The sequence below is a fragment of the Ruditapes philippinarum genome, unplaced genomic scaffold, assembly GCF_026571515.1.
Source record: "Ruditapes philippinarum isolate M1 unplaced genomic scaffold, ASM2657151v2 ctg5558_1_1_1_1, whole genome shotgun sequence".
NCBI classification, from domain to species: domain Eukaryota; kingdom Metazoa; phylum Mollusca; class Bivalvia; order Venerida; family Veneridae; genus Ruditapes; species Ruditapes philippinarum.
The window spans coordinates 26002-53878 of NW_026853609.1; positions in this window are offsets into that span (position 1 = coordinate 26002).

Sequence of the window (27877 nt, forward strand, 5' to 3'; positions counted from 1 at the left end):
GATTGGCAAACCATTATTTGTCCGTACATTGGCTTCGAAATAAAAGAATACCAAAATTTGTCTGCAAATTGGCTCTGAAATAAAAGATTATCAAAATTTGTCCGTATATTGGTTCCGAAATAAAATTTGTCTGCACATTGGTTCCATATCATAAAGAAAGAAGATTCCTTCATATTGTCAAACCTCCTCAAATGGTCAAAGAAGATTCAGCCTCAGACATGGCCAGCTAATAAACACGCAAACACAATACTGAGATGGAACCGCTATCCAGAACACTTCAAACCAATGTTGGCATCAACACGTCAGAAGAAGATGTCTACTTCTACGATTGTTATCCTCCACAACAATACACTACTTCATACCAGAGAGACAACTACTACCATGACGACCATTATGCAACATCCAGACAACTGCCTCCAACTTCTTCACATCACAACGACACAGTCAGGGAAGTCCTTTATCTTCAAGAACAAGTCAAATTGTTAGAAAAACGACTACAAGAACTCCAATCACAAAGCAGAACCAGAGAAGACTATTCACACAACATCTCTCCAGTCAATAGTCTAGACTTAACACATCATGACTGTAACAGCCATCAAAGACCAGAGTATGATAACATATATCCAGTATTACATACATACCAGCCAAGACACTATGATGAACCAAGACCATCAATACCTTATTTCTTCGGGAAACCAAATGAATGGGAAAGTTTCTGGATGAAATTTGAGATACTATGCAAAAGATACAGATGGGACGAAATCAACATAAGAGACAACTTGATATTATGTATGAGAGGGGATGCAGCATCCTTCACTACCAATCTATCTGACGGCATAAGAAACAACACAAGATTCTTCATCAAAGCACTGAAAGAACGTTTTAGTCACAGAATACCAACAAGAACGTATAGAGCTAAGCTAGAAAATATCCAAAAGAGTCCAAAAGAAAACATCCAAGAATACGCCTCCAAGATACAGATGATGATGTCAAAGGCTTACCCAGACATAGTGGGCACCACAACATATGCAGAATTGGCAATCGAATACCTTCTGAAAGGACTCCAAGATCAGCAAATGGCATATGAAATATCAATAAGAACTCCAAGAAGCATTTCAGAAGCAGTAGATATGATAATCCATCATCAAGCCAGTAAAGACAGTTTTAGAAGAAGAAATCACGTCTCGTCCTCAACAACTGACCACCAACAGAAACCTTCTGAATTACGACGCCTCAACCGCAAGAGATTCATAACAGAAGAAAGGTTTTCCCAATTTGCAAGGGAACTTACTCAATCTCTGCAGAAAGAAAAATCAACTTTAGATGACCATACTTACAGGAAAGAAAAAGTTGTAAAGAAAGTGTATCAGCCAAAGATGATTAAAACATTAATTTGCCACCACTGTTATAAAGTAGGTCACATAGCTCCAAAATGCCCAGAAAAGAAGAATATCCAAAGTGAACCAAAGCAAGAGAAAGTCAGAAAAGAAAGACTACAAAAGAAACCTTTAAACTTCAATGGACTGAGTCTGCAGGCCAAGAGTCAGTCCAAACACTAACCCAAAACTTCGATAAAATGGCCGACAATGAACCAGAAGACAGACCACCAACGGCATCGGGTAGAGTAAAAGAAGTGATGTTCGTCGATTCCATACCTATTCAAAAGACAAATACTAACAATAAAGTTGGAACCAAAGACAGAGCATTCAGTCACAATATTCGCTTCACTTCAACAAAAGATCAAAGACCGATGCCAATGAAAACCAAACGACAACCCTTTAATCCTGAAGAAATTATAGATGACGAAATAACGGATGAAAACAGCAGACCAAAAGATGCAATCTTCGATTGGACAGTCTGCATGGCTACTGTTTACGATAACCATTCAGTAGTCACATACAATAAAATACCAATAGACAATGATGAAGATGACAAAACCAATACCAGACAACAAAATGATGACAAACCAAAACCCAGCAAAGACCATACAACACGAAAAGATGCCAAATACCAATCAGATGACCAATACCACAGACCAGATGCTTGCGTTTATCCGAGAAGAGAGAAGATTGGTAACTATACAAATCGCGACTGCGTTAAACTGAGCAAACCCGAGTTTGTTCATGGATTGACAAATATTATTCAAAACAAGTATAAAAACATTTAGGGTGATAGAAAAGATGCCACCTTTTATTAAGTTTCTCTTTCCAATTTATATCAAATTGATAAGTAGTAATTTAAGTTAAGTTACACTGCCATACCGTACCATGTTGTTTTTTGTTATGTTGAGAAAAAGACTTTTGTATACATAAAAAATGTTGATATGTTGGGTTAGATTTTTGTTACAATAATTGATATTGTATTTTTATTTGCTAACTTTTTTGCTAAGTACAAATTTTTCTGTTTGAACTTATGTAAGGCTGCTTTAGATTGTGCTTAGTGAGTTTTTGTGTTTTTAGATAGAAGTTAAATCTCTATGGGTTTGAGGTACCATGATATAGGATTTAAGTTTCTATGAGATTTTTGTATTTTTGGTAGATAGAAATTAGTTTTCTATGGACTGAGGTGCCATTATATAGATTCTAATTTTCTATAAGTTTTTATGCCATGATATAGAATTTAAGTTGCTATGGGCTTTTGATGTATGCCATTATATAGAATTTAAATTGCTATGGGCTTGTTGTTTTTAGAAGACCAAGTGTTTGTGTCTTATTATTTTCTATAGGATTTAAGATCTATAGGCGTCTGGTGATATGTTTCACAGACATTTTTTGTTCACTTAAGTAATGATCCTAAAGTAAGCGTTTGTTTACCATAGATGTGCATAGCTCCATCGCAGCTAGGTCTAACACATATGCTTTTTGTGATTTTTTCACAGTGGTGTGAAACTTTGATTTATTTAAAAGTTAATATGTATTTTTACATGTCATTAGACTAACAAGATTTAAGTTGGATATCATATATTTTTGTTGTTATGAGATAGACCTGTTTTACTTATGGTATAATTGTTAACCATTTTGATGCTACTTTATTAATGATACAGTATTGTTAATTATCTGTCACAGCTATATTTCTTATGATTGTATTTTAACATGGTGGTGTAACTGATTCTTTATTGAAACTTTTGGCAGAATACAAATTTAAAGTTAAAACCTATTATTGATTCTATTAAAAGGTGATGTTCTTTTCTAGAATGTGTTTTGTGTAGAAAAAGATAAAGAAAATTCGCGTAAAGTGTTATATGAATAGTGATAAAGTGTTTTATGAAAAGTGATAAAGAGTTTTATGAATAGTGATAAAGAAAATCTAAAGTGTAGAATAAAGTGTTGACATAAGTGAAATGAATAACGCGCAAAGTGAAACAAATCAATAGATCACGCATCTGAGTAAATATAATTAAATCGTGCATCTGAGAAACGTTACGAAATCGTGCATCTAAGAGACAAAATACTGATATCGCGCAACATGTAAATGATAGTGCAAAGACGTTGGGTGCAATGAACATTTAAGGTGGTTGCGCCATCATGCACTTACATTTAACATAACTTGTTATCGCGCATAAGTATCAAATCCCATAATTGTGACAAAATCTAGTGCAAAGACATTGGGCACAGTATGAACATTTCAGGTGGCTGTGCCAGCACACTAGTAACCCCGAACATGACAAAAAGTAAACCCGAACAAGACGAAACTAGAAAACCCCGATGATGACAGAAAGAAGAATAATATTGTACAACTTTTATTATACTTTATAGATAATATAACACTTGTATTACAGTATTTCTTCTATTCCAGGACAAGACATTTTAATTATTATATTCTCATTTTGTATTTACATGATGCATAGATTTTATTGATAAGATATTTCTATTTCCATGTAATATGAGATAAATAATATTTCACATTGACTGCATGCTTGTACATTTTTGTAAATATGTTCTTTATTCATTCTTTAAGTAGATTTGTTAGTTTATTGTTTTATACTTTATAGTTTCATCCATATATTATATTGACATGAACATTTTTGATAAGATAATATGCTATTTCTTTGAGGTATCTTAATGATACAGTTTAAGTTCAAGTTTTATCTTGGAAAAAATTTATTGCTTATTGCACTAAATTTTTTCTTTTTCCAAAACCGGTGTATTGTTGTAAAGCTGGATTCCAACTACAACAGCTTACATAATCATTACATAATGTTGTATAACATTACTCAAGAAGCATAACATATAATTATAATCTTCATACACATTTTTCAAGGAATATTAAAGGTTTAAACTTTAACTTAGATTTAAGTTTATTTTAAAGTTTAATCATATTGAACATGTATTGTTTTATAGACATTTCATTCTTATCATTCATTAGTTTAATGTTGATTATAGTTTGTAGAACTTATTGATACACTCTTTAACAGTAACTTAGCATGGCCTAAGACTCTTTATATACAACATATAGAGAATGGTTCTACTTTTACTTATACTGGCCTTTAAACTTAGTGGGATACAAGTTACTGATTTAGCATTTATACATGTTTGTAAATATGTTTAGTTTGATATTAGTTTCTAGTTTTATTGTTTAGAATATTTTTGTAAAAGTTTTTTACTTTATTATTTTTATAATCATGGTCAATTGATACTGTTGCAAAATTTTCCATGAATCATAATCTATTTTTAGAATAGTTATGTAAAGAACTGATAAGCCTAGTGCATTTGTTAAGTAAATTCTGATTGGCTGTAATTTGACCAATCAGATAAGTTGTTACATACAGTGCCACCTGTAGGTAGATGCTAGCTCCCTCTGGGATTCAGAAGTACATTTATACAAGCATCTTAGACAATTTTGCCATTCTGCTGCTAATTTTTGGAAAAGTAACATCTCTAAAAGCTCTCTAAGGTTAATTAATTAATAATTTAATTTATTTTAGGCACTTTGGCACTTAAGTAAACCTTAGAGATTATCCAAATTCACTAAAACATTTTTGATAAATTTGTAAGTAATTTTTGTAAGTTCTTTTTACAGAATTAATAAAGATTAATTAACATCTTTTCTTTGTTTTAAGTGGCAGCCATCTTGAATCATTAGATCTTTATTTTTGTTGATGTAGATTAAAACAGGGCTTGCTACTATTCAGATTTATTAGTTTAACAGCACAGAATCATTAAGGTTATTTTTCATATTTTCTTTTATAACAGTTTAAGCAACTTTCAACTGGTTTAAATCTTTTATTCACTAGTTAATTTTGATTATCATATTTTTTGGTTAAATAAGAACAATTAATATTTAAGTACATATTGTAAACTAGTTTATCTTTTAGTAACTTTAAGTGTAAATAAAAACTTAGTTCATTAAAAATTTGGTTGATTTAAATTTATTCAAATTTGTGTTTTATTTCCCTTTGCATTCAAAGGGTGGTGTCATCCTGACGATTAGATTTTTCCCTATTAAAGAGTACTCCTGAGCAAACTAAGAACATTAGGTAATAAGTAACTAAATTCTATTAACAGAAATCAAAAAGGTTTTCATTTTCAACACCACAACAATGGTGCCAAGTGGGATAGAGGCCTGCTTCTATTTTTAGAAACACTTATTAACATAAATTTTTTTCATCACCACAACATATTAAACTTCCCTTTAATGTTCTAGATCAATCTGCCAGATCTAACTGTTCTAATTTCGGGACCATTATAAACAAATAAAAACCTGTCATGCAATATCCAAAATGGTTTTACTTTAAGCTTTTCCCACAGAATTGTGAAAGTTTGCTAATTTTAGTTTCAATGTTTTTGTCAAATTTACTGTAAGAAATTTTTTTATTGAAACTTCATTTCTACATATTCTACCTATCTTAACTCATTCACTGCTGAAATTTTGATAAACTTATTGACACTAATAAAATTCAATTTGAATAAGGAAATGTCTATTGTGTGGCTTAAACATTTAAGCAATCAGCCGTACAGAGTCTGCACTTATACCGCACAGATAAGTTGACTAGGGCTCGTGGTGGCCTGGTGGTTAAGATATCTGTCTCTCAACCCAGGGATCATGGGTTTGAGCCCTACTCAGGTAATGACCATGTTTCTTCATTATGACTCCTGTACTTGTTGGTTCCAGGAAGCAGACTGGAAAGTGATTAATAGTATAAGTTTCACAATCGAGCTTGAATTAATATATTTAAACTAAAACTATATAAGAACTCGGACTTATCCCTCAGAAGCAATGAAAATAACAAAATTACATGAAAATTGCAGACTCGGTTTGATTGTTTGCTCTATACTGGTGGCAAAGGCAAGTCAGAATTGCTGTATGTACTCTTAATGACTTTTTTTTTTATAATTAAATATCTTCAGGAGAATGGTATTAACTTAAAAATTATGCAAAGACACCATTGTTTCTTGTTTTTCTAAAACAATCATCAATATTCAGTCAATCTGTAAATGCAAAAAAAGTAAACTTAGTATAAGTGTACTGAAATACGTTTTCATAAAGTTCTTTAATAAAAAAGTGTTGTCTTAAAACCAATTGCAACTTTTTAGCCCTCTACGTCAAACTTTGGGTATGAATAACAGTCAAGGTGTTTTGACTCGGGTCCTAAATCATGTAGCTGATTGAAGAGAGAAATATTTTAAAGACAGTAAACAACTTAATGTACCAACATTGTGCTCATTTACTTTATACACACTTGACAAAACTCTTGAGAAGGGTAATCTTTTGGTTTTTGATGATTTATTTTTGGTTTTGCTAAATAGTTCAAGTGCACTACATGTTTTGGATAGTATATTGATTATATTACTGAACAACCGTTAAACTTATTTAAAAGTATCAACAGGAAACATAGTTCTATGACAAAGGGCATAACTTTGAAAGCAATAATTTAGGAACTTAGGAACATTTTGTCAAATTTGCCTTTTAAAGATATATTGGGTTTCAAAACTTTCAGTAACAGGTTTCAACATGAAGGTCTGAAGACAAGGGACATTACTCAAAAAGAAATATCTATGAAGTTATGCCTCTTTGTAATATGAAATTTGGTAAAGATTGCTCATTAAGAGAGATGATTTCAAAACTATCAAACTAATTATCTTGATTAGACAAGGGGAATTATCTTGAAAGCAATATTATTTTGAGTTATGTCCCTTTTTTAACTTAGAATATTTATGAAAATTTAGTTTATAAAGAATTTTAGTTTGATTGCATAGGAAACTGTGAGCTTACAGACACACCCTTGAACCAACCAGCACTGAGCATTGAGTGTAAAGTTTCTTGCTCCAAGAAACAATGGCTTGCCTCTGATGGGCTTTGAACACACCATGAGTGATCCCGGAACTTAATCAATGTGGTCACTTTAAATTTACAAAAATTTGTTATTACAGATCCGTCTTAACACCACATGCAGTGCTATAGTTTAAATCAGTTACTGTAGATATATTATTTGCGTTCATTAATTGGTTGCACTGACCTTCATGACAGTTATCAAAATCTTTCCAAGAAGGCAAAACTTTTTCTTGATAATATAATAGTTGTAAGATATATATTTAGTACAAATGTAAAATTAAACTACAGTTTGTCCTGCAGTTTATTTGTTTGGACCCTGCAGTTTATTTGTTTGGACCATGTATCCTGAAATATTCATTTTAAACAACCTTGAGACTTGGCAACAATTTTTATTTTTATCAGTAAAATTTTGTATTGATTGTACGTTTGGATTTATTTTAAACTTTCTTATTGAATTTTTAATGCTTGTTTGATTTCTTATCTTGAATAAGATCTTGTGTAAATAAGTGCAGGAGATGTTTAAGTAATAGAATTATGTTATTAATGTTATCTTTCTATATTCAAAAGACGAGCTACATAATGGGATGTGTCTCTATTGTAATCAAGATGGGTTCATTTTCCTTTTTTAACAAGTTTTTATCTTTGTTATTTTTCTTTTGTTTAATCATAATTTCAGTTGAGACATAATCAAGAAAAATGTGTTTTAAAAAGATCTGTATGACTTTAATACAAACATTACAGCTTTAATGTTCTAGAGTAACAAAAAGCTATTGTATTCACAGCTAAAATTTAGTATTGCATGATCATTTAGAATCCTTAAAATATTTTTCAAAAATGCACATTATGTTAATGTCAAAGAAAATAAATATTGTTTGAAACAGTTTTTTTCCTTAACTTTATTCTTTCAATTTTCATTCAAAATATTTAAGTTATTTCATTTCGAAGTTAAATGCCTGAAGCACATAAAAGCATGTTTGTATAAAAAGACTCGCCAAAATAAAAGAATTGGGGCATGATGTGTCTTATATGGCGTTGTATTTTTGTCTATGTTTTAGATATGTATTGATGAGACTATGTATAATAAAGAATGTATATGTCATTGTTTGCAGAAGTATGCAGTTTATTTCTATACACAATAAAATAATGCAGTAGAAACTGTAAATTCATGTATTCTTTAGGTATGTTCAAATAAACAAAAGTTGAGTTCGGTTTGTGACGATAGATGTTGGCAATGGTTCGCTGCAAAGATCAGATTCCAGGGGCCCAAACTATTCTACACAATTTGAAATGAATATAAGATGAACAAATGTTACTAACTTAGAAATAATATACTGACTTATAATTACAAGGTTAAATATAAAAAGACATTCCATACAGCTAACTCCCTTACATTGTGCTGCAAACGCCAAGTTGCAGACAAGATCTTAATTTTGCATATAGATCTAGATGTAAAAAAAATAAAGGTAAATGTTTAGTTTTCACTGATTTTGATTCTTCTGAATAAAAAAAAGATTTTGACAAGGTTTATTAGCATAATTTTATAACATTGATTTAAATATTCATAGCTTAATTCTATCTGAAAAAAAAAGAGAAAATTCAAAAAAAATGTTTATATCACATTTTTACATTGTGTACGTCACTCCGTGCTTCTATAGAAAGGCCAAATATAGAATCAGCATAGGTCGGTATAAATTGAAATTTTAAGATAATTAAAACCATGCCACCTTAAAAACTTTGATTTCTCGGAATCGAGACTGACACAACGATAGAATATTTCTCTCTAGAATGGCTTTCCGTTGATTTACCCAAGCAATATATTTTATGTGCTCATATATAGGTGTTTACTCCCTTTTCTCATAACCTTTGATTGATTGTGGACACACATTATCAAAATAGACTATTCGCATATCCGAATTAGATAACATCCTAAGCATACCTATAGAATCAATTAGCAGCTACGAATATGATGATCGTTCTATGCCCATATTATTGATTTCATTTTTGAAGTTTTTTTTTTGAGAAATTTGAAAATGATCCTCAACGTTCATCTTATTGCTGACCAATTGTGTGACTTCAGAAAATAAAAAAGATTTGTTCCCACACCTGAATGTAACATAAGTGGCTTGTCACGATATAACTTAAAAAAGATACAAAATAAAATGACACTATTATTGGTAATAGTACCGAAATGTCAGATTGTAGACTTGATAATTTACTAGATCAGAGATTTAATTTGTACCTCAAATAAAAAAAATAAACAGAATTCTGATTGCTATTTAGTTAAATAAAATTGCCATGAAAGATGCTGGGTTTTATAAGTTGCATCACAACTTTAATGTTAAGTCTGTTGTATTTATTCCCTGCAGGATGGATCCAGCAGGGTAATGGAATGCAATTTATTTTTTGAGGCATATGACCTGTTTTTGGTACATTGAGGGGCACATGACCTGTTTCTGGTACATTGAGGGGCACATGACCTGTTTTTGGTACATTGAGGGGCACATGACCTGTTAATGGTACATTGATGGGCACATGATCTGTTAATGGTACATTGAGGGGCACATGACCTGTTTTGGTACATTTGAGGGCACATGACCTGTTTCTGGTTACATTGAGGGCACATTAACTGTTTTTGTTAATTGAGTGTCACATGACATGTTTTTGGTAAATTGAGTGAAACATGACTTGCTTTTGGTACATTGTGGGGCACATGATCTGTTTTTGGTACATTGAGGGTTACATGATCTGTTTTTGGTACATTGAGGGGCACATGATCTGTTTTGGTACATGGAGGGTCACATGGTCTGTTTTTGGTATATTTATATGGAGGGTCACATGATTTGTCACTGGTCTGTAAGCTGTACATAATTGGTCTTACTAGATGCTCCACACATGGCTTGATTCTGTGAAAAGGAGAGACTATTTTAAGGGCATGCATTATGATAAATGTTATATAATTTTTAGCAAAGAATTAAAGTAATTATGAAGAGCTGATTCCTATAAATTTCCAAAATGGTCTGTTATCTTTAAAGTGTTAAAAATTGCTCCCTGTAGGAAACCTTTGAACTAAAATGATTGTTTATCTATTGTTCTCAATCAGTACTGTGTGATTTTTTTTGAGTAACAATAATTTTTGAGTTTTTTTGAGGATACTTTATTGCAATGATAATAGCAAATAGATATTTTCTTCTTCATTTTTTCCTTCACTGATACTGTTCAATAATTTTTTTTACATGTTTTAGGGTTCAAGATTGCAAAATTGTCATGCATTAGGAAAATAATGGTAACTTGCCTGACAAATATAGATTTAATAATACATAGTATTACACAAAAGTATTCAATTTGGCTATTTCAATCAACTGTTATTTAACATAAAAACATTAAGAAACTTCAAATGAAATAACTTATCCCACTAACTAGGTATCTAAATCAAACTACCATTATTATAACTATAAAGATCCAATTATGATGGGAATTACGCCTTAAAGAAATCAATGAATCTTTTCAATAATTTGTAAATTTAAAATCAATTAAAATGCAGCTGTTGGAAAACATTAATGTCAAAAGCTCTCCCAATATTCTTTCTAATATGAATTATTACTCCATACTTAAAATAAACAGTTACTCTAATGATTGTATCACCTCATGTTTAGACGAACAGCTCAGCTCCGCATGGTCAGCTTGGAGCTTGGTCTATTTGAAATGATTAGGAGGTCGAGGGCATATCCAGAATGTTTCCTGTTGAATCTATACCAGAGGTTCAGGGCAGTACCAGAATGCCTTAATTTTAATAGTGTGTTTGATGTTTCACTTTTAGACAGTGTTCTCATTTCCCCTTTTACTAAACTACATCAGGTGTCAAGCTGTATACATTGCTTCAGTGTTGTTATATTTTTTTTTTGTTCTTCAGGATCATTGATACAATACTTTATTGCGTTAAAAATTGAAATACTTCATAATCTGGTGCTGTGATTGGGGATGGGGTGTTGGTAGGGGGGATAGTATGAGACATGTTGCATTTCTCATTTATCAGTATTGAATATAATGGGCTTATTTGGCCTAAATGTGCTATACCTACAGCTGGTACATGATAAACTGTCATTCTTAAATTTGTTTACAGATATTTACAGTTAAGTGCAATGTTATTGCAAGTGAAAGTCTGTATAAATTTATGATAGGATATTGCATATATTTTTACCACCTTGGTTTTTGAAGGATACTTTATTGCAATAATAATAGCAAATGAATATTTTTTTCTTCATTTTTTTCTTATACATGTTTTTTTAAGGTTCAAGTTTGCATATTTGTCCTGTATAAGAAAAAAATTGTTACCTCATCTAGCAAAATTTGATATTATTTGTACATGTTACATAGACCTGTTACATATATAATACATTTTGTAATATACATATACACAAAAAGTATTCAATTTGGCCATTTTCAATCAACTGTTGCTTAACATACAAACATTAAGAAACTTCCAATGAATAACCTATCTTACTAACTAGGTATCTAAATCTTAAACTACCATTATTATAACTATAAAGATCCAATTATGATGGGAATTACACATTAAAGAAATCATTGAATCTTTTCAATAATTTGTAAATTTAAAATCAATTAAAATGCAGTAAAGTAAAGTAAAATAAAGTAACAACTTTATTTAACGAGGCTTACACATTCGGTTTAAGCTCTTGCAATATTCTTTCTAATATGAATTATTTACTCCATACTTAAAATCAACAGTTACTCTAATGATTGTATCACCTCATGTAAAGACAAACAGCTCAGCTCAGCATGGTCAGCTTGGAGCTTGGCCTATTTGAAATGATAGATCTTTTTGCTTAGGAGGTCGAGGGCAATATCAGAATGTTTCCTTTTGAATCTATATGCTTAATTTTTATTCCAGGAGGTTCGGGGCAATACCAGAATGTCATTATTTTAGTGGCGTGTTTGATGTTTCACTAAATTAGTCAACCTATTTTGATGCTGTAACTGTAGAAGTTTGTACCCCTAGATTAACTTGGAAATACCCAAAATATTCTTTAGTCCCTGGTAAGTCTATTGAGTCTTTTTTCTTCTTTCGAAAGTCATTTTGTCATAAGAAAAATTATTCAAGGTATGGAATAATTATTAATTTAGGTCAATGCACCAAACATGCTTTTTTTGGAGGTCAAATCAGGGTCATGTTTTATTGTAATCTGAAATCTGGCCTTGCTTCAAAACTAGTTTTTTCAAAAAGAATGTTAAACCTTGAACCATATTACAATTAAATAATTATTTGCAAATTGGTGTCACTCCTTTTATGTATACATACATACCTATATATTACAACTTTGAACATTTGTAAGCATTAAATACAGATATAAAATTAATGTGTTATGTTAAATGTGCCGTAATTACTGTCAAATGATCTGTGTCAGAAGTGGTTAAGGTTGTTGACTTCAAACCACTTGCCCCTCACCGCTGTGGGTTCGAATCCTGACAGGGACTTTGGATTCTGTAATGTGAGGAAGCTATGAAGCTATAAGCTAGCTTACGTAACATCAGTGTTTCTACTCAGGTGCCCATTTGTGCCTTAAATAGTGCATGGAAGGATATCTAAGGTCTTCCTCCACTAGAAAAGCTGGAAAGTCCCCATAATTATGACCTACATGTACTGTGGCAAGTTGAAAAATTAAAGGAATTAAATGTTAAGTTTGAATGTTATAATGGTGGACCTTAGTCTAGGAGGAACATGACAAGAAAAAGGGAGGTAACCTTGTCAACTCATTGCTTTCAATAAAAATTGACTCCTTAGTGCAGTAATGGGTTAACTCATAATATAATTTAATAGGATTTAACTTGTTACTGCCATTAGGTGACGAAATACCGGATGATCATAGCAAGTGACAATCTGCATAAATTTATGATAGGTTATTGCATCTATTTTAACCATCATGGCCTATAATGTCAAGAAACCCAGTTGTCATATGCCCAATTTTTGGACTAATGATATTGCTTCCTTTCAAAACTGTCAGCTGCTTTAAGTTTAATTTTGGATAGTATCTTTTAAACCCAACCCTGTTTTAAGGATGTTTCCCCCCCCCCCCCCCCCCTAAGATAGTCCCTTATAAAGCCAACCCATTTTTAATGATTTTTTTCCCCCACAGATAGTAATTTATAAATCCAACCTATTTTAAGGATTTTTTCCCCCCGGCAGATAATAACTTATAAACCAAACCCACTTTTTAAGGATTTTTATTTTCCTCACAAAAAATTGTAACCTTTTGACTCATGATAAGGTTAATATGTAGGTAACGAAACAGGATGGAAGAAAGAGATGTACGTGACATACGGAAATGTATGTTAAGTGACCTCTTTAAGTTTAAGTTACTGTCTGCATGTCTGTTTGATTTTATAAGCACTTGACTGGAAGCTCTTGTTGATTTACTCAGATTGAGTTTGATTGCTAGTGGGGACTGATTTAACTATTGGGACCAGTGCAGACCTAGATCAGTTGCCTTCTGATTGTGGTTTGCACTGTTGGCTATTCACTCAGTACATGTATTGAAATGAGCCATGACAAACCAACATAGTGGGTTTGTGACCAGCATGGATCCAGACCAGCCTGCGCATCCGTGCAGTCTGATCAGGATCCATGCTGTTCGCTATCAGTTTCTCTACTTGTAATAGGGTTTGTAAGGGAACAGCATGGATCCTGATCAGACTGCGCAGATGTGCAGGCTGGTCTGGATCCATGCTGGTAGCAAACGCATTATGTTGGTTTTGTCAGGACGCGGCTAAAATCTATTAAAGGTTTTTAGTGTGTAATGAATAAATTTAGTGAGAATTTATTTTATCAGTTGCTATGTAACAAACTTGAGGCTTCACATCACATCTTTTGTATTCTATTAAAAAATGCATCACATAAGGAGAGATTTACTGAATACTGTTTAAACGTTTGATGAAAATTGATTTATTAAAGGTCAAAGGTCAAACATGCTGTGATTAATGAAGCTTTGAAAATTATTTGAGTACAGGAAGCTAATGTAAATTGGCTTACAAAGATTATTCATACATGCAATTGTATAAACATGTAGTATTCTATATGAATTATAAATATCATGGAAAGTTAAAGCCTCATAAAACAGATAATGAATCAGATAAAGGTCACAAGGTCGGGAAAATGTGCAGCAAGATCGGGATTTGAACTCGGGGGACCCTCAGAACAGTGTTGCCAGAAACTCTACAGACTATGCTCGTTGGTCACGTACTGCTTTTTTATCCCTTATTAATTGCGGTAATTGAATCATAGACCATGATAATCTTTCTCACATTATTGAAAAACATTTTCTCATAGTACTCTTGTAGTACATAGAATGACGTGATTTTCCTCTGAGCTGTTAACAAGGCGGATTAATATACCACATGTTAAAATCATCCCCTTCTCACAGGTTGTTATGATACATATGTCATATGTTTATAATTTCCTTAAATTCAGGAAAACTGTCTCTTGTTTTGTGCTTTTCACAACAGGATTCAATGTTTGCAAACTCTGACAGTTTTCCTGAAAGTAACTAAGGAAGTTCTTTATGACTCACAGATTTCTGCTAAACATGAGTTATATATTCCATTGGGATTTATGAAGAAATAAATTATTTACAGCAGTTTCCTTGTTTATCATATTGAGGCCAGCAACAAATTGTGTGTATATATTAAAGGGCTTTTTTTATACATGGTTGACCATTTAAGACCGACATCTATGTAATATTATTTTTTAAAATCGGTCGATCTTGCAGTCGAAACTAAGGTTTTGGGTGCCAAATATCTTGGGCTAATTATGAAAATGTGCAGGAGGCCACTCTCACACCTTTCTATACTATGACACTTGATTAAAAACAAAGCTTAGGTTATGTCACAATATTAAAACTATATTTTATAATAAATTGTGTCTTCTATATCTTATAAACCAGTACTGGTTTTAATTTATAGAAAATATGGTCAGGACACAATTGAGGCTTGAACCTTGAACCTGTGAGTGAAGCAGAAGACACTTTCATAACTATATGACTCAGGCATTCCAATTTTTTTTATTGTAACATAATAGTATAACTTACCATAAGCAGTCATTTAATAGGACGGTGGTGTAACATATATTCAGCATGAAGGATAGGTAACCACAAAGGTTAGAAAAGTGATTAAAATTCCATTAATTTCCCCTTTATTGCTTACAATGGTAAAATATTTGTAACTTGCTTGCTCTGCAATTTAAAATTCATTCATGTTTTCTTTACAGTTGTATTGTGAAATGTATTTTTCACATTTTATTAAGGACAGCTGGGATGGATGAAAATTTAAATGATAATAAAAGATTTTAATCTTTAAGCTAGCCACTCCCATGTTGTCCAGTTCAGACCAGAATAAGCCATCAGATCCACTATTCAGGAATGCTGGCCATGTGGGTTCAAACCCCATCAGGGGCAAGCTGTTGTTTCCAGGAACAGGAAATTTTACACCCAGTGCTTAGTACTTAGTACTAGTTGGTTCCCGGAATGGATTCAAGAGTGTTTCAATTAGCTTAGTAACCTTCCAACACAACAACATAAAATTAATTCATATCAACTAATCATATGCAAAGAAAGATAGCAATTAAAAAACTCAACCTATCTCTGTAATAAATCAAAATTATGCATAACATTTGCCTGAAGTTAATGTGCATAATTATCAAGAAATTACGAAAAATTATTTAGGCTATTAGCAAATGTCTTTTCATTTGAAGGTGAATTTATAGCAAAATGTTTTTTTATTTAGATGTACATCTTTCAACAAGTTTGATACAAGAAAGAATTCAGACACATTTGCTTGAGGGAAAAAGAGAAAATTAAGACTACTTATTTTCATCGAGAAATACATTTGTAATAAAACAAATTGTTTAACCCTTTGTTAAGTTAGCTTGCTGAGGACAACAGATTATATTATTATACACACAGGGTACCAGTGCAGACTGAAATCAGCCAACGTCACATCATGCAGTGCTGTCTGATCATGGTCTGCACTGTTAGCTATGTATTTTAGTCAATTAATGCATATTTTGAAAACTTTCCTAAAAATAATGAATGGTTTTGCTCAGATTGAAGGACGAACAAGTCCATTTGTGGTATTTAGCTCGTACAGGGTTACAGTAAAGAAATTTGTCTTGATTTAAGTACTTGCATAAAGTCACGTTTATTCAACAAGTAATTTAATGCATTTGTTTCATTCTTAACTTAGCTGTTATCAATTATGTTTGATTGAATATATTTAATTTATTTTGTTTTACTTTTTGAAACTACATTTTGTATAAACATGCATTTAGATCTAGTTTAAAAAATAGCTTTGAATACAAAAGAAAATGGCACAAACAACAAAAACAATGATACAGTTTAAAGTGAAATTTTTATCACTTATATTAACCATAATATCTTACTAAAATTTATTTTGCTGTTTTAATGGCTGACAAGTTTGATTACAATTTATGCTTTCTTCATTTCTTACTAAAAAATTTCAATATATGAAATCAATCAAGTACTCATTATTAAATGTTTAAATTGGTATCATAAATTAAGCTTAAGTGTTAATTTCTCTGCTGTCACTTCAAGTATGCATTAATTATGCTAAATTTACAATAAAGTCAATATACTTAAGCTTAAAATTGCAACACAAATAAATTGAAATAATAAAACGTAATAAAAACTTACCTGTCTGAAAAAATATTAAATTCAATTGTTTTGTATATCCACAATATACTTAGATTTAACTGAGAGATATGTTTTACTTTCCACCACTTAGCTTTAATAAATAATTCTCTGTTCGACTCTTAAACACTTATTTCAAGTCTACGTGTTATTAACATTTAACTTGTTCATTTATACTGTCTGTATGGCGGTTTTTGTAGCTACCGTAAAAGTTAAATGGTTAATCGTAAGTATGTATTATAAATCTGATCTGACCACATTATTATACCTTTCATTGTATACAGTGTTAATGGGCATATATGACGTCACTCCAACGCTATTTTTCACCATGCTGTCTTCACGCTGCGGCCGATCTTTGACGACATTTTAGAGCCTTAAGGTTTTAACACAACCTTTAAAATTGGACGCTTAATTATTTATAAATTTAACCTTTAGTACATAAATAGGGCGTTGTTTACACTGAAGTACATGTTCCAATAAGCACTTCAAATTTTTATCTCTTTAAGTACAGATTTTTATTGAGTGAAATTCATTGTTTAAATATTTTTATATTTTGTTTAAATACCGGAATACAAATAAATCATAGGATTTGAAAGAATTTATTTTTCGTCATGATGTTATTTATTTGAGGAAGTATATCCTGTTACCAGATGATAAATGATATTAGAATTGGCCTATAGTTTGCTTATAATAGTTGTCAGTGGGCGAGATTGACCACTGAATTATAAATGTATTATAACAATTCGTTTCTTATGCACAAAATCCCTTTTAGTGGAATTTGAAGATGCATTAAGTTTTATTTGAAAACAATTAGAAAGTTCTTGATATTTTTAGAGATATTTTACTTATCCCATCATCCAAAGATATCCTACTTATCCCAACAGCCAGAGATATCCTACTTATCCCAGCATCCAGAAATATCCTACTTATCCTGGCATCCAGAGATATTTTACTTATCCTGGCATCCAGAAATATCCAACTTATCCCAGCATCCAGAGATATCCTACTTATCCTGGCATCCAGAGATATCCTACTTATCCTGGCATCCAGAGATATCCTACTTATCCTGGCATCCAGAGATATCCTACTTATCCTGGCATCCAGAGATATCCTACTTATCCTGGCATCCAGAGATATCCTACTTATCCTGGTATCCAGATATTTTACTTATCCCAGCATGCAGAGATATCCTACTTATCCCATCATCCAGAAATATCCTACTTATCCCATCATCCAGAGATATCCTTCTTATCCTGGCATCCAGAGATATCCTACTTATCCAGGCATCTATAGATATCCTACTTATCTTGGCATCCAGAAATATCCTACTCATCCCAGCATCCAGAGATATCCTTCTTATCCTGGCATCCAGAGATATCCTTCTTATCCAGGCATCTATAGATATCCTACTTATCCAGGCATCCATAGATATCCTACTTATCCAAGCATCCAGAGATATCCTACTTATCCCAGCATCCAGAGATATCCTACTTGTACTGGCATTCTGAGATATCTTACTTGTTTTAGCATCCAGAGATATCCTACTTGTCCCTGCATCCAGAGATATCCTACTTATCCCATCATCCAGAAATATCCTACTTATCCCATCATCCAGAGATATCCTACTTATCCCATCATCCAGAGATATCCTACTTATCCTGGCATCCAGAGATATCCTACTTATCCAGGCATCCATAGATATCCTACTTATCCAGGCATCCATAGATATCCTACTTATCCCAGCATCCAGAGATATCCTACTTATCCTGGCATCCAGAGATATCCTACTTATCCAGGCATCTATATAGATATCCTACTTATCCAGGCATCCATAGATATCCTACTTATCCCAGCATCCAGAGATATCCTACTTATCCCAGCATCCAGAGATATCCTACTTGTACTGGCATTCTTAGATATCTTACTTGTATTAGCATCCAGAGATATCCTACTTGTCCCTGCATCCAGAGATATCCTACTTATCCCATCATCCAGAAATATCCTACTTATCCCATCATCCAGAGATATCCTACTTGTCTCATCATCCAGAGATATCCTACTTATCCCATCATCCAGAGATATTCTACTTGTCCCATCATCCAGAAATATCATACTGATCCCTGCATCCAGAGATATCCTACTTATCCCATCATCCAGAAATATCCTACTTATCCCATTATCCAGAGATATCCTACTTATCCCAGCATGCAGAGATATCCTACTTATCCCATCATCCAGAGATATCCTACTTATCCCATCATCCAGAGATATTCTACTTGTCCCATCATCCAGAGATATCCTACTTATCCCATCATCCAGAAATATCCTACTGATCCCTGCATTCAGAGATATCCTACTTATCCCATCATCCAGAGATATCCTACTTATCCCAGCACGCAGAGATATCCTACTTATCCCAGCATCCAAATATACCCTACTCATCCCAGCATTCAGAGATACCCTACTTTTCCCAGCATTCAGAAGTGTGATGGCATTATACTGTCTTATACAAGAAAAGCATTGATGCAAAGCATCAAAGGGCGTCCAAGCAAGAAATGCAGCAAGTGAAGATGAACTAGTACACATATGATGACAAGATATTCTTATAAACTACCAGAAATGTATACCACTTATGAATGAGCGGACGAAAGACATTGTTCATTATGAACTTTGATTGGCATGCTAGAGATTAGAATATTACTTGTTATTTCTTTATGATCGTGGTTATTAATAGCAACGGATATACATGTATGCAATCATTTATAATCCATATGTGTAACGCATGATCAACACGTACCACACATTTGTCCCTTATTATGTACATGTTATCGCTATTAGCGAAGACCCCCTTAAGGTATCTGTTCACACTTTAAGTTAGTAAAAATATGACACTGGTTATATTACTATGTTGATTATGTTGAGCATAATTGTTTATTATACAATAATTGTAATATCTATTAATTTTAATTTAAAAAAAATACAAATTTTATGAATATTGTTTTTCTTTTATTCTTTTTTGTGTTTTATGTGCTATTTTAATACTGAGTTTTTACTACTCTTTTTTATTAAAATTGTAAAATAAATTTTAAGAATTCAATTGTCATATTGACCGACGATTATAAGTAAAAGCTTAACTGGAAAAAGTCAGTAAATTATGGTTTATCTTTCAATATATAATATTGTTTATTCTTAAACCATGTACATGTACATTGTATTTTTCTTTATCATTTTTTAAATTATCGATCAATTGAATAATTCATAAAATCTAATTTTGTAACTTTGAATAATTCCTCGGCATCTTTACTAAACACGGATAACAAATTGAATAATTAAAATAAAATGTTTCAAAGTTGATAATGTCATTTTAATACCATAAAAAATGTACCTTTTTCTCAATTATTGTACATATCACGGATTTATATTACATATAAATCCGTGTACATATTTATTGTTTTTATCTAATATAGATAAAATGAAACATGCTATTGTTGTTTTTTTCCAATTGTAACGATATCAAACATCTACTCCAAAATCGGGAGAGACCGGACAATAAACGTGTGGTACTATTCGCCGGTCACTAGTAAATCCTGGTCAAAAATAGACCGGGAGAGACCGGCATTTACCGATAGGAGTGATAAAAAGATATATCTATAAATAGGTTTTTGGAATATTTAGGTCATCAACTGATCATTCTAGGATACATGTACAACAATAACATACCATGACATGATAACCGACTGTGTACTACAAAATGATAAATAAAAAACCCCGAAGAGCGCGATTTATTGACGGAAAAGGTTATTTCATTTGTAAATGTTTGCATTGCGAAAATTCATTGTAACATATCGCGACATTTCATTCTTATTTAATAATCAAGCACCCTCATACCGATCGGAATTTTCGGCTTTTATTATGACCGACTAAAAGGCTCGAGAAGTTGCTGTCGCCCTTTCACAAAATCTGATCTCATTCCATAAGAGCGCCGCGCTTCGGCGCGGACGCCAATTACAAACTTGCATGTTGAAGAAATTTTGCAGAGTTTGATGTTTAACAAAAATGCAATTATTTTCTTTGTCAATGGATACAAGTATCTCATGAGACTTAGGGACATAAGCAAGAATGGTGTATATTCTAGGGTGGGGAATTTAGGATGCCTGACAATAATTTGTCATTTATTGGTTTGCCTTAATATAATATATTTTATTATCTTTCTTTGGCTTTGTTTCTTTTTGTTTTCTCTAATTTCATAAGAATATTTGTCACTGCAAGAAAGACCTTATACCGGTCATTTCCAGATCTGTTCATTTCACTGAGGTAAATGGGAAGAAATATTAAAATAAAAAATCATAGTTACCATTGAACCACTGTCTGAATGCCATAAAAGATCTTTACGACGATTAAATTCTCTATATATTAAAATGTCCTATAACACCTTTTAATTTCGTTGGCTCGTACGTCAGTAGATAGAACTTTTTCACGGCTATTAGGGTTAAAAATCGGCACGCCTTTTGTCAATTGTTACGAAACTTATCAAATCTAAGTCATAACAAAGAATTAAGAGTTGACCAAATAACTTGATTTCTATAAGTGAACTAAAAAAATGTGGTGGTTAGTGTCCTAAAATAGTTGAAATAGTCTAAAAATAGAAATGGTTACACTTTTTAGTATATATACTAGAAAAGCCGATTAAAGCTGTTAGCACATACTCAAGCAAAATGCACTAGTTAACCTCGTCTGAGTGCGTTGTCATTAAACAAAATATGAACATCAAGTTAATGATATAAACGTGTGTTGTTAAGCTGGTCACGTAGCTTGTGATGAGTAACATTACCTTAAATGGACAACCTGTTTGTAGTATAGATCTTAAAGGGACTCCACTGATGTAGTTTGACATGACGGGACTAGAAATAAGTTTTCAAGATTTAAATGTTCCATTTGATGTTGGTCTAGACCAATAACTTGTGTGTGATATTTCAGATCATTCGCATGCTCTGTTTCCCCTGAATAATTATTTTAGTTGTGAAAAATGGCCTAAACTGGAAATGCTTTTCACTCAAACTGAGATAAGAAAAAGCTCAAAAATACAATTTTCAATTTAATTCTAAGTATATTTCTTAATTGTCTGATACATATATTTCTGATTTAAGTGCCCCAGCTAATCTATGTCAGAAATTCAAATTTTATTATTTTAAGCATTTGAACCTTAGTTGTGTTCCTTTAACAGCATGAATTGAGCTTTTATGCTGATCTGTAAATTGTGAAAAAGTGGATTTAATAACTCACGTTATTTGTTGATAAAGGGATTAATTGTTTATCCTTTTGATAAAATATTCATATCTTTAAATAAAGCATTGAAATTTTAAAAGGTTTTGATATGTTTGTCATAAAAGTAATTACCTTTTATTCTGAAAGGCAAAAGAAGTTTGAATCAGTTGAGGAATTATCATAATTGATGAATGTAATAATAATTAATAATACTTCTGCAGTATACATTATTGTCAGTCTCCAGCAGTATACATTATTGTCAGTCTTCAGCAGTAAACATTATTGTCAGTCTTCAGCAGTATACATTATTGTCGGTCTTCAGCAGTAAACATTATTGTCAGTCTCCAGCAGTATACATGATTGTCAGTCTTCAGCAGTATACATGATTGTCAGTCTTCAGCAGTATACATTATTGTCAGTCTTCAGCAGTATACTTTATTGTCAGTCTCCAGCAGTATACATTATTGTCAGTCATCAGCAGTATACATTATTGTCAGACTCCAGCAGTATTCATTATTGTCAGTCTACAGCAGTATACATTATTGTCAGTCATCAGCAGTATACATTATTGTCAGACTCCAGCAGTATTCATTATTGTCAGTCTTCAGCAGTATACATTATTGTCAGTCTTCAGCAGTATACATTATTGTCAGTCTTCAGCAGTATACATGATTGTCAGTCTTCAGCAGTATACATTATTGTCCGTCTCCAGCAGTATACATTATTGTCAGTCATCAGCAGTATACATTATTGTCAGTCTCCAACAGTATACATTATTGTCAGTCTCCAGCAGTATACATTATTGTCAGTCTCCAGCAGTATACATTATTGTTAGACTCCAGCAGTATACATTATTGTCAGACTCCAGCAGTATACATTATTGTCAGACTCCAGCAGTATACATTATTGTCAGACTCCAGCAGTATACATTATTGTCAGACTCCAGCAGTATACATTATTGTCAGTCTCCAGCAGTATACATTATTGTTAGACTCCAGCAGTATACATTATTGTTAGACTCCAGCAGTATACATTATTGTCAGACTCCAGCAGTATACATTATTGTCAGACTCCAGCAGTATACATTATTGTCAGTCTTCAGCAGTATACATTATTGTCAGAAGCCAGCAGTATACACTATTGTCAGACTCCAGCAGTATACATTATTGTCAGAAGCCAGCAGTATACATTATTGTCAGACGCCAGCAGTATACATATTTCTCAGATGCCAGCAGTATACATTATTGTCAGTCATCAGCAGTATACATTATTGTCAGACTCCAGCAGTATTCATTATTGTCAGTCTTCAGCAGTATACTTTATTGTCAGACTCCAGCAGTATACATTATTGTTCAGTCTTCAGCAGTAATACATTATTGTCAGTCTCCAGCAGTATACATTATTGTCAGACGCCAGCAGTATACATTTTTGTCAGTCTTCAGCAGTATACATTATTGTCAGTCTTCAGCAGTATACATTATTGTCAGTCTTCAGCAGTATAACATTATTGTCGGTCTTCAGCAGTAAACATTATTGTCAGTCTCCAGCAGTATACATGATTGTCAGTCTCCAGCAGTATACATTATTGTCTGTCTCCAGCAGTATACATTATTGTCAGTCTCCAGCAGTATACATTATTGTCAGTCTCCAGCAGTATACATTATTGTCAGTCTCCAGCAGTATACATTATTGTCAGTCATCAGCAGTATACATTATTGTCAGACTCCAGCAGTATTCATTATTGTCAGTCTTCAGCAGTATACATTATTGTCAGTCTTCAGCAGTATACTTTATTGTCAGACTCCAGCAGTATACATTATTGTCAGTCTCAGCAGTATACATTATTGTCAGTCTCCAGCAGTATACATTATTGTCAGACGCCAGCAGTATACATTTTTGCCAGTCTTCAGCAGTATACATTATTGTCAGTCTCCAGCAGTATACATTTTAGTCAGCCTTCAGCAGTATACATTATTGTCAGTCTTCAGCAGTATACTTTATTGTCAGTCTCCAGCAGTATACATTATTGTCAGTCATCCAGCAGTATACATTATTGTCAGACTCCAGCAGTATTCATTATTGTCAGTCTCCAGCAGTATACATTATTGTCAGTCATCAGCAGTATACATTATTGTCAGACTCCAGCAGTATTCATTATTGTCAGTCTCCAGCAGTATACATTATTGTCAGTCACTCAGCAGTATACATTATTGTCAGACTCCAGCAGTATTCATTATTGTCAGTCTTCAGCAGTATACATTATTGTCAGTCTTCAGCAGTATACATTATTGTCAGTCTTCAGCAGTATACATGATTGTCAGTCTTCAGCAGTATACATTATTGTCCGTCTCCAGCAGTATACATTATTGTCAGTCATCAGCAGTATACATTATTGTCAGTCTCCACAGTATACATTATTGTCAGTCTCCAGCAGTATACATTATTGTCAGTCTCCAGCAGTATACATTATTGTCAGTCTCCAGCAGTATACATTATTGTCAGTCTCCAGCAGTATACATTATTGTCAGTCATCAGCAGTATACTTTATTGTCAGACTCCAGCAGTAAACATTATTGTCAGAAGCCAGCAGTATACATTATTGTCAGACTCCAGCAGTATACATTATTGTCAGAAGCCAGCAGTAAACATTATTGTCAGTCTCCAGCAGTATACATTATTGTCAGACTCCAGCAGTATACACTATTGTCAGACTCCAGCAGTATACATTATTGTCAGAAGCCAGCAGTATACATTATTGTCAGACGCCAGCAGTATACATATATTTCTCAGATGCCAGCAGTATACATTATTGTCAGTCATCAGCAGTATACATTATTGTCAGACTCCAGCAGTATTCATTATTGTCAGTCTTCAGCAGTATACTTTATTGTCAGACTCCAGCAGTATACATTATTGTCAGTCTTCAGCAGTATACATTATTGTCAGTCTCCAGCAGTATACATTATTGTCAGACGCCAGCAGTATACATTTTTGTCAGTCTTCAGCAGTATACATTATTGTCAGTCTTCAGCAGTATACATTATTGTCAGTCTTCAGCAGTATACATTATTGTCGGTCTTCAGCAGTAAACATTATTGTCAGTCTCCAGCAGTATACATGATTGTCAGTCTTCAGCAGTATACATGATTGTCAGTCTTCAGCAGTATACATTATTGTCAGTCTTCAGCAGTATACTTTATTGTTAGACTCCAGCAGTATACATTATTGTCAGTCTCCAGCAGTATACATTATTGTTAGACTCCAGCAGTATACATTTATTGTCAGTCTCCAGCAGTATACATTATTGTCGGTCTTTAGCAGTTTACATTATTGTCAGTCTTCAGCAGTTTACATTATTGTCAGACTCCAGCAGTATTCATTATTGTCAGTCTTCAGCAGTATACATTATTGTCAGTCTTCCAGCAGTATACTTTATTGTCAGACTCCAGCAGTATACATTATTGTCAGACTTCAGCAGTATTCATTATTGTCAGTCTCCAGCAGTATACATTATTGTCAGCATATACGTTAGACTCCAGCAGTATACATTTTTGTCAGACTCAGCAGTATACATTATTGTCAGTCTCCAGCAGTATACATTTTGTCAGACTTCAGCAGTATACATTATTGTCAGACTTCAGCAGTATACATTATTGTCAGACTTCAGCAGTATACATTATTGTCAGACTTCAGCAGTATACATTATTGTCAGACTCCAGCAGTATACATTATTGTCAGACTCCAGCAGTATACATTATTGTCAGACTTCAGCAGTATACATTATTGTTAGACTCCAGCAGTATACATTATTGTTAGACTCCAGCAGTATACATTATTGTCAGACTACAGCAGTATACATTATTGTCAGTCTCCAGCAGTATACATTATTGTCAGACGCCAGCAGTATACATATTTGTCAGATGCCAGCAGTATACATTATTGTCAGTCTTCAGCAGTATACTTTATTGTCAGTCTTCAGCAGTATACATTACTGTCAGTCTTCAGCAGTATACATTTTTGTCAGTCTTCAGCAGTATACATTATTGTCAGTCTCCAGCAGTATATGTTATTGTCAGAGAGAAAGCAGCATATACTATTGTCAGACTCAAGCAATAAAAATCCTAGTCAAATTTTAGCCACAAACATATATGAGACTAAAACAGTATACTTTCTTGTCATAATTCAATTCTACACATTTTTGTCAGAATTTAGTTGTATTCATTCTTTTCAGAATTGAATTGTATATATTTCTTTCCAGAATTCAGTATACATTCATGTCAGAATTCAACAGTATCATTGTATGCTTATTGTAACATAACTTTAGATAGATTTTATTTTTAAAATATCAGTTTATTTTGTTAAATATACATTTTGCTCAGACGGCCAAAAAAACAACATTTAAGATAGGCTTTTCTGGGATGCAATATATTCAGAGAAATATAATTTTGCAAGCTTGCTATTAGCTTTAGACTTGTGGCCACAAGCCGTCATGCTCACTTAACCACTTAACATTTACAAAATTTATTACAATGAAAACTTTAAGAAACTTTTAAGACCACGTTACAAATCAAAATATAAAAAATAAGAATTTTTTTCTACAATGTTTAACAGAAAAAAAAATGAATTCACTATATTATTTGCAGACTTCTGTACAGTTTTTAAAAAAATTTCAGTATATGAATGAAATATTTTTATGATTTTAATGCAAGAAAGCTGTATCTTGTTTTTTTTATAAATATCTAGATACGTCAGTTTACGTTACACCTATGATTTGTAACCGAATTTTTTTTTACTTTCTCTGTTGTAACAATGAGTGTTTGATCTTTTAAACCTAAAATTGTAATTAGTTACAATAAGATATTGAGAACTATTTCATGTGATTCAACAGAAGAGTGGTTTTTAACACAAAGTCTTTTTGTTGTAAATAAATTTTTCTTTCAATGGTATTACACCATGTTGGCTAGACAATAAATATTTAGCTTATGTTATAAGTTCATTCTGTTACTGGACAGGATCATGCTGTAATATTTTGTTTATGTTTTCTTTTGCACCAGGTAACTAAGTAGTAAACAAATACAATAGAAAGTATTAATCTCTCAGGATAATGTGACAGTTACATTTACAGTGACATTTTACCCATCTAAGTGTAAATGGTCAATGACATTACACCCATCCAAGTGTGAACGATCAGTGAACAGGTAAAAATAAAATAACTTTACATTTTATCATTTATATTTTGCTATGTAAAAGTAAGAAAAAATCCACCTGTCCAAGCGAAATTTTTATAAATATCATTCAGAATGTATATGTATCCCCAAAGCCACTGTGTGGCTGTAGACTGACAAAACAATGGGAATGTTGGGGTGTCCTATGAACACATTTCTAGAAATTATGCAGGCAACAGTACAGAGTCTAGTCTTTTATACTTAATAAATTTAATATGAAATTTTCATATTGACTGATGCATTGTCATAATAAGATCACTTTTAATATTTTATTTACTTTTTGACTGCCAGACATTGTCCTAAGTCACTTATACTTAAATATTCATTATCAAATTTACTTAATGACTCCCACATTGTCCTGCAACACTTTTACTCATTAATTCAATATTACAGCTCTTT